Genomic DNA, 20,766 nt, shown 5'->3' with positions numbered 1-20,766 from the left:
GCCCCAAACATCAAAAGGTTCAATAACAAGTGAATAATTCTTAGGCATTTCTTGACGTCTACTAATATTACCAATCCTTTGACATTCATCACAAGATAAGACAAACTTACGAGCATCCTTGAAGAGAGTAGGCCAATAAAAACCGGATTGCAATCCCTTATGCGCAGTTCTATCTCCAGCGTGGTGTCCTCCATAAGCTTCGGAGTGACACTTGCGTAGGATCTGTTCCTGTTCATGCTCAGGTATACAACGTCTAATAACACCATCTACTCCTTCTTTATAAAGATGTGGGTCATCCCAGAAGTAATGTCTTAAATCATAGAAAAACTTTTTCTTTTGCTTGTATGTGAAACTAGGTGGTATAAATTTAGCAACAATGTAATTAGCATAATCAGCATACCATGGAGCAGTACGAGAAGTATTTATGACATTCAATTATTCATCAGGAAAGCTATCATCAATAGGTAGTGGGTCATCAAGAACATTTTCTAACCTAGACAAGTTATCTGCAACGGGGTTCTCAGCTCCCTTTCTATCAATAATATGTAAATCAAATTCTTGTAGCAAGAGAACCCATCTAATAAGTCTAGGTTTAGCATCTTTCTTTTCCATAAGATATTTAATAGCAGCATGATCAATATGAATAGTTACTTTAGAATCAACAATATAAGGTCTAAACTTATCACAAGCAAATACAACGGCTAAGAATTCCTTTTCAGTAGTAGCATAATTTCTCTGGGCATTGTCTAGAGTTTTACTCGCATATTGAATAATATTTAATTTCTTATCAACTCTTTGTCCTAGAAGAGCACCTATAGAATAATCGCTAGCATCACACATAATTTCAAAGGGTAAATTCCAATCAGGTGGCTGAACGACAGGTGCAGAGATTAATGCTTTCTTAAGTATTTCAAATGCTTCTACACAATCATCATCAAAGACAAAAGGAATATCTTTTTGTAATAGATCAGTCAGAGGCCGAGAAATTTTCGAGAAGTCCTTAATGAACCTCCTATAAAAACCGGCATGACCAAGGAAACTTCTTATACCTTTGATGTCCTTGGGACACGGCATCTTTTCAATAGCATCAACTTTAGCTTTATCAACTTCAATACCTCTTTCAGAAATTTTATGCCCCAAAACAATGCCTTCATTAACCATAAAGTGGGACTTCTCCCAATTGAAGACAAGATTAGTTTCTTCACATCTCTGCAAAACTCGATCAAGGTTGCTCAAGCAATCATCAAAGGAGGATCCATAAACGGAGAACTCGTCCATGAAAACCTCACATATCTTTTCACCAAAATCAGAGAATATAGCCATCATGCATCTTTGAAAGGTAGCAGGTGCAGTACATAAACCAAAAGGCATACGTCTATAAGCAAAAGTACCGAAGGGCAAGTAAAAGTGGTCTTTGCTTGATCATCAGCTGACACATGTATTTGAGAGAAACCAGAGTAACCATCTAGAAAGCAAAAATGCGTATGTTCGGATAATCTTTCTAGCATTTGATCAATAAAAGGTAGGGGTAATGATCTTTTTTAGTAGCCTTATTTAATTTGCGGAAATCAATTACCATCCTATAACCTGTAATAATTCTTTGCGGAATCAATTCATCTTTATCATTAGGAACGACAGTAATACCTCCCTTCTTAGGGACACAATCACTACTGGAATCAGGATCTTTGCTGTCAGCTATGTCTTTGTCGTCCGCTAGCTGACGGCAAAGACCTTCTTTGCCGCCAGCTCAATAGAAGCTGACGGCAAAGATTTGGCTGACGGCAAAGACCATATTTGCCGCCAGCCAAGTCTTTTCCGTCCGCCAGTAGACGGCATATAGTCTTTGCCGTCCGCTAGCCGACGACAAAGAATGAGGGTGGCCCACTACCGAGAACCACCTAACGGACACTGTCTTTGCCGTACGCTAGTAGACGGCAAAGAAAGTGGCCAAGCTAACGCCCGTTAGCTAGGATCTTTGCCGTCTGCTGGCGGACGGCAAAGAATCATGCCCTAACTAAAATCCATATCGACGCCCGCCCGCGCCCCACATCTGTCCCCTCTCTCTCTCCGCTCGCGCCCGAGCCGCCGCCGCCCCGCACCATCCCGCCCCCATGCCGCCGCCACCCCCGTCACCGCGCCGCGCCAGCAGCCCCGGTGACCCCTTCCCCACCCCGCGCCATCCCCGTCGCGGCGCTGCGTCGCCCCGTGCCCGAGCCGCCGCCGTCGCCCCACGCCACCCACGTCGCCGCGGCACCCCCTCCTCCACCCCGGCGGCCCCGGCGCCCCTCTGCTCCACCATCGCGGCCGCGCCGCCGCTCCCTCCTCCACCCGGCGGCCCCGGCGCCCCTCTGCTCCACCACCGCGGCCTCCCCGCCGCTCCGGCGCCCCCTCCTCCACCCGGCCGCCCGGACGCCCCTCTCCTCCACCACCGCGGCCGCCCCACCCCTCCGACGCCCCCCTCCACCCGGTGAGACCTCTTGTATTTTTTCTGTTTTTCTTTCTGTATTTTAAGTTTAGTTTAGGTTTATTTTAGGTTTGGTTTAGTTTAGGTTTACTTTAGTTTAGGTTTAGAGCATAGATAGCATCTTCTCTACTATAATTGTGTATAATCTCAATTCTCACTAGTAGTCTTATTAGTTAGATCATCTTCTATACTATTATTGATCCACAGTGTTTAGTTATGCATGATCAATTTTTGTACATTATGCTTTTTATGTGTCATTTAAATAATGTAGTGCCAGATTTCTCAACTCATTGGCATATAATGAATTATTATTGTTATATTATTAATAGATGATGGAACAAGAACTATTTCCCTTCAAAGTGAAAAATCTTTCAGTGAAGTAAATATTAGTGCACGAGTTCTTTTGTATACAAGAAAAAAATTGGCATGTCTTGGTAGGTACGTGGCAACCGTATCATCAGAGTTAAACTTTAGAATTAGTATTTGTGATAAATGAATTCAAATGCATTTCCAATAGAAAATGTAATACACATATCTAGTGAACTGTAAACGAAAGTTATCCACAGATTCCTTTGAAGGGGTTGTATAAAAGATTATGAAACTAATAGTGAGAAGAGCAAAAGCTTTCCTCAAATTCCTTTGCATATATTCAAATTCATCAATCAGCAACACTCGAATTAGTTTAATTTGAGAAAACAACAAGGCATGCATATTGCTTATGGAATCTGTCATAAGAGGCAAACTATACCCGTCTTTTCCTTTTCTTTTTTGCGGAAAGGCAAACTATACATTCTGATTTGCATACAAAGTAAATTGATTTTACGACACTACACCCTTAGTTTCTGATTTGAGGTTTGTTTGTTTGCTTGGTGTGTGGCACCTAGAGCCACCTAAAATATGGTGCAACTATGATTTGTTGCCACAAGTATTCCAATGTGATCACACCAGAAGGAACTTTAGGTTTAGTTTTGGTTAAGAAGAAAGATGAAAAAAAGAAGATAAAGAGGAGAAAGAAGAAGTGTATTTTCCCCCTATTTTTAGATTACTATGCTCTTTTTTTCAACATTTTTAGTTTTCTTTCACGTATAAAGAAATCCCTAGTTTTGAAGGGTGCCAATTGCCATTGCCAACTAACCTACCAAATTAACTAACTGTTGTTGATGTTGTTGAGCACAAGTGCATTGCTTTTTTTTCTCAGTTTTCTTTCATGTCTAGAAACTTGGCTCTATGTTTATAGATATGCTTGTAGCTAGATACTAATTGGTCTCTTCTGCTGCTTATTAGAGATGGGGGGAGGCCGTCACCGCAGGCTCCGCTCTGCCACACCAGAGTACGAGGTTGATGCTTTCGAGTTCTTCAGTAGCATACTTGGGACTTCCTCCAAGAGGCAGGTATATAAAAGGAGAGATATCCCCTTCACCCATCTCATTATGATAACTCTGTTGTTTGTTACATCACTCCTTGTCCCAAACTGCAGAGGCTGCCTGACACTTTTATGAACATGCTGGGTGAAGATCCGCGAAATAATGTGAAGCTGCGACAGGCCAGCAGCGGGTTTTGCAAGTTGTGGGACGTGGAGTTGGTGATCAAGGAGGGCCACATGTACCTGTGTCGTGGCTGGGAGAAGTTCTACCGTGCCTACGACCTGTGGCTGGGGTACTTCCTTCTCTTCAGGTACGACGACGACTCCACCATGCTCATCGTGAAGGTGTTCAACACGACTATGTGTCGCATGCGCTACGCTGACGGCGATGATGCCGGTACATTCTTCCTCTTCTTATTCCTCTACATTTGGCTTTGTCTCGCATCGATTGTTAACAGCCATTAATTGTTACATTTGGACAGGCAATGGGAGAAGCAACAGTGACACTGGCTACAACCAAAGCAGCAGCGATTCTGGCTGTAGCAAAAGCAACATCAATTCTGGCTGTAGCAAAAGCAGCAGCGATTCGGGCTGCAGCAAAGACAGCAAGGAGGAGGATCCGGACTGGAGTGGGGAAGAAGAGGAGCAGAGTGGGCATCAGGCTGAGGATGACCTAGCGATGGTGGTGGCTGACCAAGGGCAGGAGATGGTGGTGGCGCACCATGGGCAAGAGATGGTGGTGGCTGAGGATGACCTAGCGATGGTCGTGCCTATCCTGCCTGAAGATGGCCTCACGATGGTGGTGGTGCCTGACAATGACCTCACGCCGGTGGTGGCGCCGGCGATCCCACACCTGGGCGACATGACCACGCCAATTGTGCTAGAAGACTACATCCCACTGCCTCCACCGCCTCGCCGCTCTTGGCGCATCAGGCTGAGGAAGGAGAAGGAGAAGAACAATGAGAACTAAACTATGTCAGGTATGTCAGATCTCCAAAATGATCTACATATAGTTAGCTCTAATATGCTTAGTTACCTATGTTATCTCTAATATGCTTAGTTACATATGTTAGCTCTAATATGCTAAGTTATCTCTACTATGCTTAGTTTCCAATAGGTTAGCTCCAAAATTACATATGTTAGCACAAAATGACCAAGTTTACATAATAAGCTTATAGTCTTCTTCTTCTTCTTCTTCTTCTTCTTCTTCTTCTTCTTCTTCTTCTTCTCCAAAATGACATAAGTTAGCTATAAGTTAGCTCTAATATGCTTAGTTCACTCAAAGATGGCATAATTAGATAGGTTGGCTCCATTTTACCTAAGTTGGCTCTAATATGCTAAGTTATCTCTAATATGCTTAGTTTCCTATACGTTAACTCCAAAATTACTTATGTTAGCACAAAATGACCAAGTTTACATAATAAGCTTAATTATAGTCTTCTTCTTCTTCTTCTTCTTCTTCTTCTTCTTATTCTAGTCTTCTTCTAGTATTCTTCTAGTCTTCTTCTTCTTCTTCTTCATTTTCTTCTAGGTTAGCTCCATTTTACTTAAGTATGCTTACTTCTTATAGTCTTCTTCTTCTTCTTCTTCTTCTTCTTCTTCTTCATTTTCTTCTTCTTTTTCTAACATCTTGTTTATCATTTTGCAGATTTGATTTAATTCACGGAAGCTTGCATGGATGGGGTGCTTCTTTTCCATTTGTGCTTTTATTTTGTATCAATGAACTTGCATGGTTGGAACTTGTTATATGGATGGATAACGATGTAGGATGAACAATGTGAAACTTTTGTAATATGTAAGGATGGAACTATATATGTGTTGGCTATGTATGTATATATGATGAAACTTCTGTGTTGGATATGCTTGTTGTGTATATATGTGAATTGCTGTCTATATCTATGTATATCTATGAATTGCTATCAAATTGAATGAATTAAATTAAAACAGGGCTGTACAGGCTCTTTGCCGTCAGCTAGCTGACAACAAACATGCCACGTGGTAGCTACCTGTGCTTCCTCGGACTGGCATGTTTGAGCACTTTGTCGTCTGCCAGCGGACGGCAAAGACCTTAGCCTCTTTGCCGTCCGCTGGCTGACGGCAAAGCACGCCATTAACCCCTAATGGCTCTCACACCACCTCACTGTCGTCCACGATCTTTGCCGTCTGCTGGCCACCAACAGCGGACGGCACAATCCTTTGCTGTCTGTTTCCAGGAAGCAGACGGCAAAGAAGGCCTTTGCTGGCACGTGTTGGGACGGACAGTTTGCCGTCTGCTGGCGGACGGCAAAGTACTTTGACGTCCGTGATCCATGCCTTTGCCGTCCGCCATGGCGGACGGCAAAGAAGCTGATTCCAGTAGTGAATGGACATGACATACCCACTGACTATCAGCAACGGGATAAATTATACCTGCCTCAAGGAGCTTTAGTATTTCCTTTCTTACCACTTCTTTCATCTCAGGATTCAGCCGTCGTTGATGATCAATAACTGGTTTGGCATCTTTCTCCAAATTTATTTTGTGTTGGCATAGAGTGGGACTAATGCCCTTAAGATCATCAAGAGTATATCCAATAGCAGCACGGTGCTTCTTCAGAGTTTTCAATAATTTCTCTTCTTCATGCTCTGAAAGGTTAGCACTAATAATAACATGATATATCTTCTTTTCATCTAGATAAGCATATTTAAGAGTATCAGGTAATGGTTTAAGTTCAAACACAGGATCACCCTTGGGTGGAGGAGGATCCCCTAGTATTTCAACAGGTAAATTGTGTTTCAGAATGGGTCCTTGTTACTGCATCTATTTCCCTTCTTTCATTCATAAACATATCATTCTCATGGTCTAGCAAATATTGTTCTAAAGGATCACTAGGAGGCACAGCAATAGAAGCAAGACCAATAATTTCATCTTTACTAGGCAATTCTTCATCACGAGGTTGTCTACGAAATTTAGAGAAATTAAACTCATGAGACATATCATCCAAAACAATAGTAACAACATCCTTTTCGCAGTCTATCTTAGCATTAACAGTATTCAAGAAGGGTCTACCAAATATAATGGGACAAAAGCTATCTTGAGGGGAACCAAGAATAAGGAAATCAGCCGGATATTTAGCTTTCCCACACAAGACCTCAACATCTCTAACAATCCCAATTGGTGAAATAGTATCTCTATTGGCAAGCTTAATGGTGACATCAATTTCTTCTAACTCAGTGGGTGCAATATCATGCATAATTTCTTTGTAAAGGAAATAGGTATTGCACTAGCACTAGCACCGATATCGCATAAGCCATGATAACAATGATCTCCTATTTTAACAGAAATAACAGGGATGCCTGCCACAGGTCTATGTTTATCTTTAGCACCAGGTTTAGCAATTCTAGCAGTCTCATCACAGAAGTAAATAACATGCCCATCGATATTATCAGCCAAGAGATCTTTAACAATAGCAATATTAGGTTCAACTTTAACTTGCTCAGGAGGTGTATAAGTTCTAATATTACTTTTACGAACCACAGTTGAAGCTTTAGCATGATCCTTTATCCTAACAGGGAAAGGTGGTTTCTCAACATAAGCAGTAGGAACAATAGGATCATTATAAGTGATAGTCTTTTCTTCAACTTTAATAGGTTCAACTACTTTTACTTCTATGGGAGGATGATATTTAAACCACTTCTCCTTAGGGAGATCAACATGAGCAGCAAAAGATTCACAAAAAGAAGCTACTATCTCAGAGTCAAGTTCATATTTAGTGCTAAATTTACGGAAAACATCGGTATCCATAAAAGATTTAACACAATCAAACTTAGGTGTTATACCAGACTCCTTACCTTCGCCGAGATCCCAATTTTTAGAGTTGCGTTTAATTCTTTCCAATAAATCCCATTTGAATTCAATAGTCTTCATCATAAAAGAGCCAGTACAAGAAGTATCGAGCATGGAGCGATTGTTGTCAGAAAGCCGAGCATAATTTTTTTGAATAATCATCTCTCTTGAAAGCTCATGGTTGGGGCATGAATATAACATTGACTTAAGCCTCCCCCAAGCTTGAGCGATGCTTTCTCCTTCGTGAGGCCAAAAATTATATATATATAATTACGATCACGATGAACAAGATGCATAGGATAAAACTTCTGATGGAATTCCAATTTCAACCGTTTGTAGTCCCATGATCCCATATCATCACATAGCCTATACCATGTCAATGCATCTCCCTTCAAAGATAAAGGGAAGACCTTCTTCTTGATAACATCATCGGGCATACCTGCAAGCTTAAATAATCCACAAACTTCATCCACATAGATTAAGTGTAAATCGGGATGCAATGTTCCATCTCCTGCAAAAGGATTAGCTCGCAGTTTCTCTATCATACCCGAAGGAATTTCAAAGTAAACATTTTCATTTTCAGTAGGTTCAGTAGGCTGAGGAGCAACTCTTTGCTCTACTGGTCGAGGTGAAGATACCCCGAACAAGCCCCTCAAAGGATTACTTTCCATAGTAACAAGTGACAGTAAATTTCAGCACACTATATAAATTTTTCCTTACCAAATTCCACCTACCAAAGGCGCTTCACTCCCCGGCAACGGCGCCAGAAAAGAGTCTTGATGACCCACAAGTATAGGGGATCTACCATAGTCCTTTCGATAAGTAAGAGTGTCGAACCTAACGAGGAGCAGAAGGAAATGATAAGCGGTTTTCAGCAAGGTATTCTCTGCAAGCACTGAAATTATCGGTAACAGATAGTTTTGTGATAAGATAATTTGTAACGGGTAACAAGTAACAAGTGTAAATAAAGTGCAGCAAGATGGCCCAATCCTTTTTGTAGCAAAGGACAAGCCTGGACAATTTCTTCTATGAAGGAAAACGCTCCCGAGGACACATGGGAATTATTGTCAAGCTAGTTTTCATCACGTTCATATGATTCATGTTCGATACTTTGATAATTTGATATGTGGGTGGACCGGTGCTTGGGTGCTATCCTTACTTGGACAAGCATCCCACTTATGATTAACTCCTATTGCAAGCATCCGCAACTACAAAAGAAGTATTAAGGTAAACCTAACCATAGCATGAAACATATGGATCCAAATCAGCCCCTTACGAAGCAACGCATAAACTAGGGTTTAAGCTTCTGTCACTCTAGCAACCCATCATCTACTTATTACTTCCCAATGCCTTCCTCTAGGCCCAAACAATGGTGAAGTGTCATGTAGTCGACGTTCACATAACACCACTAGAGGAGAGACAACATACATCTCATCAAAATATCGAATGAATACCAAATTCACATGACTACTAATAGCAAGGCTTCTCCCATGTCCTCAGGAACAAACGTAACTACTCACAAATCATATTCATGTTCATAATCAGAGGGGTATTAATATGCATATAGGATCTGAACATACGATCTTCCACCAAATAAACCAACTAGCATCAACTACAAGGAGTAATCAACACTACTAGCAACCTACAGGTACCAATCCCAGACTTGGAGACAAAGATTGGATACAAGAGATGAACTAGGGTTTTAGAGGAGATGGTGCTGGTGAAGATGTTGATGGAGATTGGCCCCCTCCCGATGAGAGGAGCGTTGGTGATGACGATGGTGATGATTTCCCCCTCCCAGAGGGAAGTGTCCCCGGCAGAACAGCTCCGCCAGAGCCCTAGATTGGTTCCGCCAAGGTTCCGCCTCGTGGCGGCGGAGTCTCGTCCCGAAAGCTTGCTTCTGATTTTTTTCTCGGACGAAAGACTTCATATAGCAGAAGATGGGCACCGGAGGGCCACCAGGGGGCCCACGAGGCAGGGGGCGCGCCCAGGGGGGTAGGGCGCGCCCCCACCCTCGTGGCCAGGGTGTAGGCCCCCTTTGGTATTTTCTTCGCTCAGTATTTTTTATTATTTCCAAAAATAACTTCCGTGGAGTTTCAGGACTTTTGGAGTTGTGCAGAATAGGTCTTTAATATTTGCTCCTTTTCCAGCCCAGAATTCCAGCTGCCGGCATTCTCCCTCTTTATATAAACCTTGTAAAATAAGAGAAAATAGGCATAAGTATTGTGACATAATGTGTAATAACCGCCCATAATGCAATAAATATTGATATAAAAGCATGATGCAAAATGGACGTATCACGATGCTTATGTGGAAAAGCTTCAACCTGATAAGCTCGAACCCAAATCGGAGAAATGTGTCTTCATAGGACACCCAAAGGAAACTATTGGGTACACCTTCTATCACAGATCCGAAGGCAAGACATTTGTTGCTAAGAATGGATCCTTTCTAGAGAAGGAGTTTCTCTCGAAAGAAGTGAGTGGGAGGAAAGTAGAACTTGATGAGGTAACTGTACCTGCTCCCTTATTGGAAAGTAGTTCATCACAGAAACCGGTTCCTGTGACACCTACACCAATTAGTGAAGAAGCTGATGATATTGATCAACTACCGAGCCTCATAGGTCAACAAGAGTAAGAGCCGCACCAGAGTGGTACGGTAATCTTTTTCTGGAAGTCATGTTACTAGACCATGGCAAACCTACGAACTATGAAAAAGCGATGGTGAGCCCAGATTCCGCAAAATGGCATGAAGCCATGAAATCTGAGATGGGATCCATCTATGAGAACAAAGTGTGGACTTTGGTTGACTTGCCCGATGATCGGCAAGCCATAGAGAATAAATGGATCTTCAAGAAGAAGACTGACGCTGACGGTAATGTTACTCTCTACAAAGCATGACTTGTTGCGAAAGGTTTTCGACAAGTTCAAGGGGTTGACTACGATGAGACTTTCTCACCCATAGCGATGCTTAAGTCTGTCCGAATCATGTTAGCAATTGCTGCATTTTATGATTATGAAATTTGGCAAATGGATGTAAAAACTGCATGCCTGAATGGATTTCTGGAAGAAGAGTTGTATATGATGCAACCAGAAGGTTTTGTCGATCCAAAGGGTGCTAACAAAGTGTGCAAGCTCCAACGATCCATTTATGGACTGGTGTAAGCCTCTCGGAGTTGGAATAAACATTTTGATAGTGTGATCAAAGCATATGGTTTTATACAGACTTTTGGAGAAGCCTGTATTTACAAGAAAGTGAGTGGGAGCTCTGTAGTATTTCTAATATTATATGTGGATGACATATTGTTGATTGGAAATGATATAGAATTTCTGGATAGCATAAAAGGACACTTGAATAAGAGTTTTTCAATGAAAGACCTCGTTGAAGCTGCTTATATATTGGGCATCAAGATCTATAGAGATAGATCAAGACGCTTAATTGGACTTTCACAAAGCACATACCTTGATAAAGTTTTGAAAAAGTTCAAAATGGATCAAGCAAAAAAAGGGTTCTTGCCTGTGTTACAAGGTGTGAAGTTGAGTCAGACTCAATGCCCGACCACTGCAGAAGATAGGGAGAAAATGAAAAGTGTTCCCTATGCTTCAGCCATAGGCTCTATCATGTATGCAATGTTGTGTACCAGACCTAATGTGTGCCTTGCTATTAGTTTAGCAGGGAGGTACCAAAGTAATCCAGGAGTGGATCACTGGACAGCGGTCAAGAACATCCTGAAGTACCTGAAAAGGACTAAGGATATGTTTCTCGTTTATGGAGCTGACAAAGAGCTCGTCGTAAATGGTTACATCAATGCAAGCTTTGACACTGATCCAGACGATTCTAAATCGCAAACCGGGTATGTTTTTATATTAAACGGTGGAGCTGTCAGTTGGTGCAGTTCTAAACAAAGCGGCGTGGCGGGATCTACGTGTGAAGCGGAGTACATAGCTGCTTCGGAAGCAGCAAATGAAGGAGTCTGGATGAAGGAGTTCATATCCGATCTAGGTGTCATACCTTGTGCATCAGGTCCAATGAAAATCTTTTGTGACAATACTGGTGCAATTGCCTTGGCTAAGGAATCTAGATTTCACAAGAGAACCAAGCACATCAAGAGATGCTTCAATTCCATCCGGGATCAAGTCCAGGTGGGAGACATAGAGATTTGCAAGATACATACAGATCTGAATGTTAAAGACCCATTGACTAAGCCTCTTCCACAAGCAAAACATGATCAGCACCAAGACTCCGTGGGTGTTAGAATCATTACTGTGTAATCTAGACTATTGACTCTAGTGCAAGTAGGAGACTGAAGGAAATATGCTCTAGAGGCAATAATAAAGTTATTATTTATTTCCTCATATCATGATGAATGTTTATTATTCATGCTAGAATTATATTAACCGGAAACATAATACATGTGTGAATACATAGACAGAGTGTCACTAGTATGCCTCTACTTGACTAGCTCGTTGATCAAAGATGGTTGAGTTTCCTAGCCATAGACATGAGTTGTCATTTGATTAACGGGATCACATCATTAGGAGAATGATGTGATTGACTTGACCCATTTTGTTAGCTTAGCACTTGATCGTTTAGTTTACTGCTATTTCTTTCTCCATGACTTATACACGTTCCTATGACTATGAGATTATGCAACTCCCGATTACCGGAGGAACACTTTGTGTGCTACCAAATGTCACAACGTAACTGGGTGATTATAAAGGTGCTCTACAGGTGTCTCCGATGGTGTTCGTTGAGTTGGCATAGATCGAGAATAGGATTTGTCACTCCGATTGTCGGAGAGGTATCTCTGGGCCCTCTCGGTAATGCACATCACTATAAGCCTTGCAAGCAATGTGACTAATGAGTTAGTTACGGGATGATGCACTACGGAACGAATAAAGAGACTTGCCGGTAACGAGATTGAAGCTAGGTATTGAGACACCGACGATCGAATCTCGGGCAAGTAACATACCGATGACAAAGGGAACAACGTATGCTGTTATACGGTTTGACCGATAAAGATCTTCATAGAATATGTAGGAACCAATATTAGCATCCAGGTTCCGCTATTGGTTATTGACCGGAGACGTGTCTCGGTCATGTCTACATAGTTCTCGAACCCATAGGGTCCGCACGCTTAAAGTTCTGTGATGATCGGTATTATGAGTTTTTGCGTTTTGATGTACCGAAGGTAGTTCGGGGTCCCGGATATGATCACGGACATGACGAGGAGTCTCGAAATGGTCGAGACGTAAAGATCGATATATTGGAAGCCTATATTTGGACATCGGAATGGTTCTGGGTGAAATCGGGATTTTACCGGAGTGCCGGAGGGGTTACCGGAACCCCCCGGGGATTAATGGGCCTTGTTGGGCCCTAGTGGAGAGAGAGGGGCCGGCCAAGGCAGGCCGCGCACTCCCTCCCCTTGATTCCGAATAGGACAAGGAAGGGGGGGTGGCGCCCCCCTTGCCTTTCCCCTCTCCCACTCCTTCCTTCCCCCTCCTAGTGGGACTAGGAAAGGGGAGTCCTACTCCCACTAGGAGGAGGACTCGCTAGGGCCGGCCGGCCTCCCCCTTGCTCCTTTATATTCGGGGGTAGGGGGCACCCCGGAACACACAAGTTGATCATTGATCTCTCTTAGCCATGTGCGGTGCCCCCTCCACCATAATCCACCTCGGTCATATCGTAGTGGTGCTTAGGCGAAGCCCTGCGTCGGTAACTTCATCAACACCGTCACCACGCCGTCGTGCTGACGAAGCTCTTCCCCGAAGATCTACTGGATTGTGAGTTCGCGAGACGTCACCGAGCTGAATGTGTACTGAACGCGGAGGTGCCGTATGTTCGGTACTGAGGATCGGTCGATCGTGAAGACGTACGACTACATCAACCGCGTTGTCATAACGCTTCCGCTTACGGTCTACAAGGGTACATAGAGGACACTCTCCCCTTTCGTTGCTATGCATCACCTTGATCTTGCGTGTGCGTAGGAAGTTTTTTGAAATTACGACGTTCCCCAACAGTTTGACCGATAAAGATCTTCGTAGAATATGTAGGAGCATCCAGGTTTCGCTATTGGTTATTGACCGGAGATGAGTCTCGGTCATGTCTACATAGTTCTCGAACCCGTAGGTTCCGCACGCTTAACGTTCGGTGACGATCGGTATTATGAGTGTATGTGTTTTGATGTACCGAAGGTTGTTCGAAGTCCCGGATATGATCACGGACATGACGAGGAGTCTTGAAATGGTCGAGACTTAAAGATCGATATATTGGATGACTATGTTTGGACATCGGAATGGTTCCGGGTGAGTTCGGGCATTTACTAGAGTACCGGGGGGTTACCGGAACCCCCCGGGGAGTGTATGGGCCTTATTGGGCCTTAGTGGGAGAGAGGAGGAGGCGGCCAGGTGGAGGGCGCCCCCCCCAAGCCCAATCCGAATTGGGTGGGTGGGGGGGGGCGGCCCCCTGAGGGAGTCCTGGATTAGGGGGTCCTCGGACAGCCGGACTATATCCTTTGGCCGGACTGTTGGACTATGAAGATACAAGATTGAAGACTTCGACCCGTGTCCGGATGGGACTCTCCTTGGCGTGGAAGGCAAGCTTGGCAATACGGATATGTAGATCTCCTCCCTTGTAACCGACTCTGTGTAACCCTAGCCCCCTCCGGTGTCTATATAAACCGGAGGGCTTAGTCCGTAGGGCGACAACAATCGTACCATAGGCTAGCTTCTAGGGTTTAGCCTATACGATCTCGTGGTAGATCAACTCTTGTAATACTCATATCATCAAGATCAATCAAGCAGGAAGTAGGGTATTACCTCCATCGAGAGGGCCCGAACCTGGGTAAACATCGTGTCCCCCACCTCCTGTTACCATCCGCCTTAGACGCACAGTTCGGGACCCCCTACCCGAGATCCGCCGGTTTTGACACCGACATTGGTGCTTTCATAAGTCGCCGTGACATAGCACACTTCGCCGACTTGGCGGCCATCGTACGAAAGTACTGTGCGATGGAAAGCACCTGGAAAACCCAAAAAAAATTTTGGGATCCTCCGGCTCTGACAAAACCCCCAGTCTGAACTAAAAGGGTGCACTCTCGTAAGTCACCCGATCCAATTACAAAGAAACATAAGCCCACTGCAGGGCGTGGAACCGTATTGGAGGGATGGCTCAATGGGCCATGCAAAATTCACAGTACAGCGGATACAATGCCAACACACAGCCTTAGAGCATGTTGGGTACTCCGGCAGGTGGCCAAGAGCGGTGAGTATCTCCTCATCAACAATACCGCAGAGCATCATCCCGTGGAGAACAACAATACAGTACTGATTGTCTTCGAGACCTTCGCCTCAAATAATAGGCGTAAGCGAGCACTCCGCAGCCTTGCCGAAGTCTGCCATGTGGCAGCAATAAATCCATGGAGCGATATGGCTATCACCTTCAATACCAGTGACGAACCTAAATTCCGAAGAGCCCGAGCACCAGCCACTTTGGTCCTTAGTCCAATTGTGGACGGCTTCCGGCTTACCAAAGTGCTCATGGACGGCGGCAGCGGATTAAACCTCATCTATGAGGAGACTCTTCGAAAAATGGAAATAGACAGAAGCCGCATTGAGCAAAGCAGCACGACCTTCAGAGGAATCATCCCTAGTCGGGAGGCACGATGTGCCGGAAAAATCACACTGGACGTGGTATTCGGCACGCCGGAGAATTACAGGTCCGAAGAAATCACATTCCAAGTGGCCCCATTCAATAGCGGATACCATGCCCTTCTAGGGCGGGAGGCGTTCACGATCTTCCAAGCTATACCCCATTACGGGTACATGAAGCTCAAAATGCCCAGGCCCAATGGAATCATCACTCTAGCTAGTGATCCGAACATAGCACTCCGCGCCGAAAATAAAACAGCCGCACTGGCCCTCGAGGCGTTATCCGAAGCCCTCGGGGCCGAGGAATTAACCACGCTACGCTCCACAGTGGACAGGGATGACGTGATACTCGACAAAAGATCCAAGTCCACCTCTTTTAAACCAGCGGACGAAATAGTCAAATTCCAAGTCCATCCAACGGACCCTACAAAAACAACATCCATCGGAGCACAGTTAAACCCCATAGTAGACGCCGCACTACGGGAGTTCTTGCGCGAGAATTGGGACATATTCGCCTGGCATCCTTCAGACATGCCGGGAATCCCACGCAGGCTGGCCGAGCATAGCCTTAACATTCTAAAAGGATTCAAGCCGGTCAAGCAAACTCTTCGGCGCTTCTCTGAGCCTAAGCGACAAGCTATGGGAGAAGAGCTAGCCAAGTTACTGGAGGCCAGATTCATCCGAGAAATAAAACATCCGGACTGGCTAGCAAACCTGGTGATGGTACCAAAGAAGGACAAATCCTGGTGCATATGCGTCGACTTCAAGGACCTTAATAAGGCTTGCCCAAAGGATCCCTTGCCCCTCCCTCGCATCGATCAAATTATCGATGCTACCGCAGGACACGACTCACTGTGTTTCCTCGATGCATACTCCGGATACCATCAAATTAAGATGGCAGAGTCCGATCAAGCCGCAACGGCATTTATCACTCCATACGGCCCCTTCTGTTTCAACACCATGCCTTTTGGGCTCAAAAACGCCGGCACAACCTATCAACGCATGATTCAGACATGCTTGGAGACACAGATCGGCAAAACAGTGGAGGCATACGTAGATGATGTGGTCATTAAAACCAAACACGTCGAATCCTTAATAGACGACTTGAGGCTCACGTTCGACAATCTCCGAACATACGACATCAAGCTCAATCCAGAAAAATGCGTCTTCGGCGTGCCCGCCGGAAAATCTTAGGCTTCATCGTCTCTAATAGAGGAATTGAAGCAAACCCGGCTAAAATTCGAGCCTTGTCACAGTTGGCTATCCCAACAGACCTCAAGCAAATCCAGAAATTAACTGGATGTGTGGCTGCCTTAAGCCGCTTTATCTCCCGATTAGGAGAAAAGGCACTGCCCCTTTATCGCCTTCTTCGGCGCACCGAACACTTCGAGTGGACGGATGCTGCCACGGCCGGATTGGAAGAAATAAAAGCCATCCTGGCCACCAACCCAATCTTGGCCGCGCCAAATGTCGGCGAACCAATGCTGTTATATATAGCGGCAACTCACCAAGTTGTAAGCGCAGTGCTCGTCGTCGAACGAGAGATGGATGGACATAAGTTACCACTTCAAAAGCCGGTAGACTACGTATACACTGTCCTCACTCCATGCAAATCACGGTACCCACATTATCAAAAGATAGCATACGCGGTCTTCATGGCATCCCGGAAACTACGACACTACTTTCAAGAATGTTCAATCACGGTGGCCTCTGAAGTACCACTCAACGACATAATAAACAACCGTGATGCCACCGGCCGGATTGCCAAATGGGCTATTGAGCTCCTCCCGTTCGACATAATATACAAACCACGGCGAGCCATTAAGTCACAAGTACTGGCTGATTTTGTTGCCGCATGGACAGAAGCTGAACTCCCTAAAGAGTATGGCGCATACTCCAATTGGATTATGCACTTTGACGGCTCTAAAATGTTGGCTGGTCTGGGGGCTAGCGTCGTCCTGACATCCCCCACCGGAGACACAGTCCAATACGTACTCCAAATACTATACACAGAGTCCAACAACGCAGCAGAATATGAGGCCCTATTACATGGTCTCCGGATGGCAGTCTCCATGGGCATTCAACGCCTGGAGGTGCGTGGGGACTCGAACCTCGCGATATCTCAAATAAATGGAGATTTCGACGCCAAAGATCCAAAAATGGCGGCTTATCGCAACGCCGTCCTCAAAATGTCAGCTCGGTTCGAGGGGCTCGAATTCCACCATGTGGTCCGAGAAAACAATCAAGCGGCGGACATCCTCGCCCGCATCGGCGCTAAGCGCGACCCTATCCCACCCAATATCTTCTTGGAAAGGCTGTTTAAGCCATCCGTGGTATGGGAAGGAGAGACTGGCAACAACAGTCCGGACTTGGCCACAACACCAGATACCGAACACTCTGACGTAATCGGAGGCTCCGCCACCGAAATAACACCTTCCGCCCACGTGATTATGGCTGTCACCGCCCCGTGGACAGAACCCTTGCTGGCCTACCTAACTAGGCAGGAACTACCTGAGGACCGAAACGAGGCACGTTGCATTGTGCGGCGGTCTAAAGCCTACAAGGTCCACGAGGGAGAGCTTTATAAGAAAAGCGCTACCGGAGTCCTTCAAAGGTGCATCTCCGAAGAGGAAGGGCGGAAACTTTTGGCAGAAATTCATGCTGGACTTGGCGGCCACCACGCCGTAGCTCGGGCCCTTGTAAGCAAGGCGTTCCGTATAGGTTTCTACTGGCCGACGGCCCGAGCAGACGCACAGGACCTTGTCCAACGTTGCGTCGGTTGCCAGCTTTTTGCAAACCAAAGCCATATGCCGCCTACTGCTCTCCAAACAATCCCCATTACTTGGCCCTTTGCGGTCTGGGGGCTTGATATGGTCGGACCCCTCAAAGGGGGAAGCCATAATAAAAAATACTTATTGGTCATGGTGGATAAATTCACCAAATGGATAGAAGCCAAACCAGTTAAAACAGCCGAATCCGGACCAGTGATAGACTACATATCTGGGGTTGTACACCGTTATGGCGTCCCCCACAGCATCATCACCGATAACGGCTCGAACTTTACAGCCGACGAGGTAAAACTTTGGTGCAGCAACATGGGCATCAAGCTCGATTATGCTTCTGTCTATCACCCGCAAACTAACGGCCAAGTCGAGCGAGCAAATGGTCTTATCATGAGCGGCATTAAACCGAGATTAGTGCGGTCCTTAAAGGAATCCAACACGCACTGGGTAGAGGAGCTCGACTCCGTATTATGGGGGCTGCGGACCACGCCAAATCGCACTACCGGATACACACCGTTTTTTATGATGTACGGCACAGAGGCGGTACTGCCCTGCGACATAATTCATGACTCACCTCGAGTGCGCATGTATGAAGAGAAAGAAGCCGAGCTTGATCGACAGGACAATTTGGACGCCCTGGAGGAGGAGCATGATGTGGCAAAAGCCCATTGCGCATTCTGTCAGCAACAGGCTCGAAGGTATCAAAGCAGAGAAGTACGGGCCAAAACCTATAACGTTGGCGAACTCGTTCTACGCCTACCGGAGAAGAAAAAGAACAAGCTCAAGCCCAAATGGGAAGGTCCCTTCATTATTGACCAAGTTCTGACCGGTGGAGCGTACCGTCTGCGGGATGCATCGGACAATCGACTCGAGCCAAACCCATGGAACGCAGCCAGACTCCGAAGGTTCTACGCCTAGTGCCAGACTCTATGTTCGTCTCCTTACCTCCGTCAATTTTTTACATATCCGTTATCTGTCTTTTATCTCTTTCTTTTTCCTTTTTCTTCAAGGCCTTAAAAGGATAAATTGTGTCTTGACTACACAATCTTGACGCGCTAACCGCGCTCATTATACCTGGGGGCTTCTTATACAGAAGCTTAATATAACTATTTTCCGGGCCCTATGCCCCACACATGTGTTATTCTTCCACATGTACCTTTTCGCCATTATATGCATCGATATGACTTAAGTTTTGGCCAAGATGGGTTGCCTGGCTCTTGTGTTTATGCCCTACGTTCCCGTTAATTCGGCTAGGGCATAAGGGGAGCACCTCTGCGGTTGTTACTGCCGGGTCAGCCGGATGTGTACCTCAGACTGGGTGAAGCCGAAAGCTAGCGTTCTTAAGGGAATACTCGGTCAGTGAACAAAAGATAACTTTTATTTATTTTAATACATGCCCCCAGATGTTTATAGCCTGCGTCTCTTTTCACAGTTCGGACATGCACATTAGGGCATGCGTACCCAAGGAAAGGAACCCTTAACGGAACTATTCTCCCTGGAAGATGTTTCTTACTATCCATGTAATATAACATAGCTAGTTGGGTACTTGTCTGTTCAAGCACTTATGACCCCTACGCCTGGTTTCCACGCGTACCCCGGTTTTTACATAACTGAGCGGGTATTCGGATACACTCCGGACTATCGGGTCCAGAGGTCGAAGCAAAAAGGTCCGCCATGACAAATGATTTACAATCCGGCTAGGGACAATATATGTCACTTGAAGTACACAGTCACTTAGACTGACTAAATTCTTCTTCTATACCATCCAACAGGCTGTCTAGCCTACAATCCTGTTGGGAATACTTTGCCGCTAATTCTACTTGGTCATACACCAAACTGACGGGGATCTCTTTCCCATCAGGCCCCACAGGTCCGACCTCGGCCATGTGGTTAGGGTCAGCCTTGGTATACCGCGTCTTCACCATGGCCCAGGCTTCCCTCGCACCTTGTCGGCAGGCTGATATCTTCCATAATCGGAAGCGCCGCCGCGCTCCCTTGAGCTTCTCTACAAGCTCCCCCATGCCTCCTGGCAGGGAGACGGATGGCCACAAGGCTTGGGCAATGCCCTGCATCACCTGCCGAACTTGTTCGTGCATTTGTGAGAGCTCTGGCAGAAGATCACCCGCAGACCCGGGCATCTCCTCGGGATGACCCGTCAGCATACCTGCAGATATAACTCTGTTATCCGGTTTCTTTGCCGAACTCTTTAAAAGTTCGTTCAAGCACTTACTGAAAATGCCGCGTCGAAGCCTCTTATTCTCCTTTATGGAGTCAGCAAGCTGGGCCCGAACATCTTTCAGTTCCACGCCCAGCTGGATATTGGCATCTTGGAGATTGTTTTTCTCCTGCCTAACCTTTTTAAGCACGCGCTCACCAGCCTTCAGCTGTCGTTGGGCATGCGGCTCATCCCTTATCACGACCTCCGGATTCACTCCGGAGTCATCTACAGAATCTATTGTTAGATTTGCATGCATGCCGCATATTATCTGGTACCCGTCATTCTTTGCAATAGAGACAAGTGTTACCAGAGGGGGCCTTCTCAGACTCCTTCAGCGCGGCAACTGCGGCCCGTAGCTGGGCTTTGCACTCTTCCAGCTCTTGAGACAATTGGGTATTCTTCTCTGTAAGAACCTGCACAAATAATGATCCTTAAATCAGTTGTGTCAACTGTTTCAAGTCTCAGGGGC

Source organism: Triticum aestivum, chromosome 6D, assembly GCF_018294505.1.
Source record: "Triticum aestivum cultivar Chinese Spring chromosome 6D, IWGSC CS RefSeq v2.1, whole genome shotgun sequence".
In the NCBI taxonomy this organism is placed as follows: Eukaryota; Viridiplantae; Streptophyta; class Magnoliopsida; order Poales; family Poaceae; genus Triticum; species Triticum aestivum.
The sequence above is the reverse complement of the archived record's forward strand: the minus strand, read 5'-3'. Positions refer to the sequence as shown.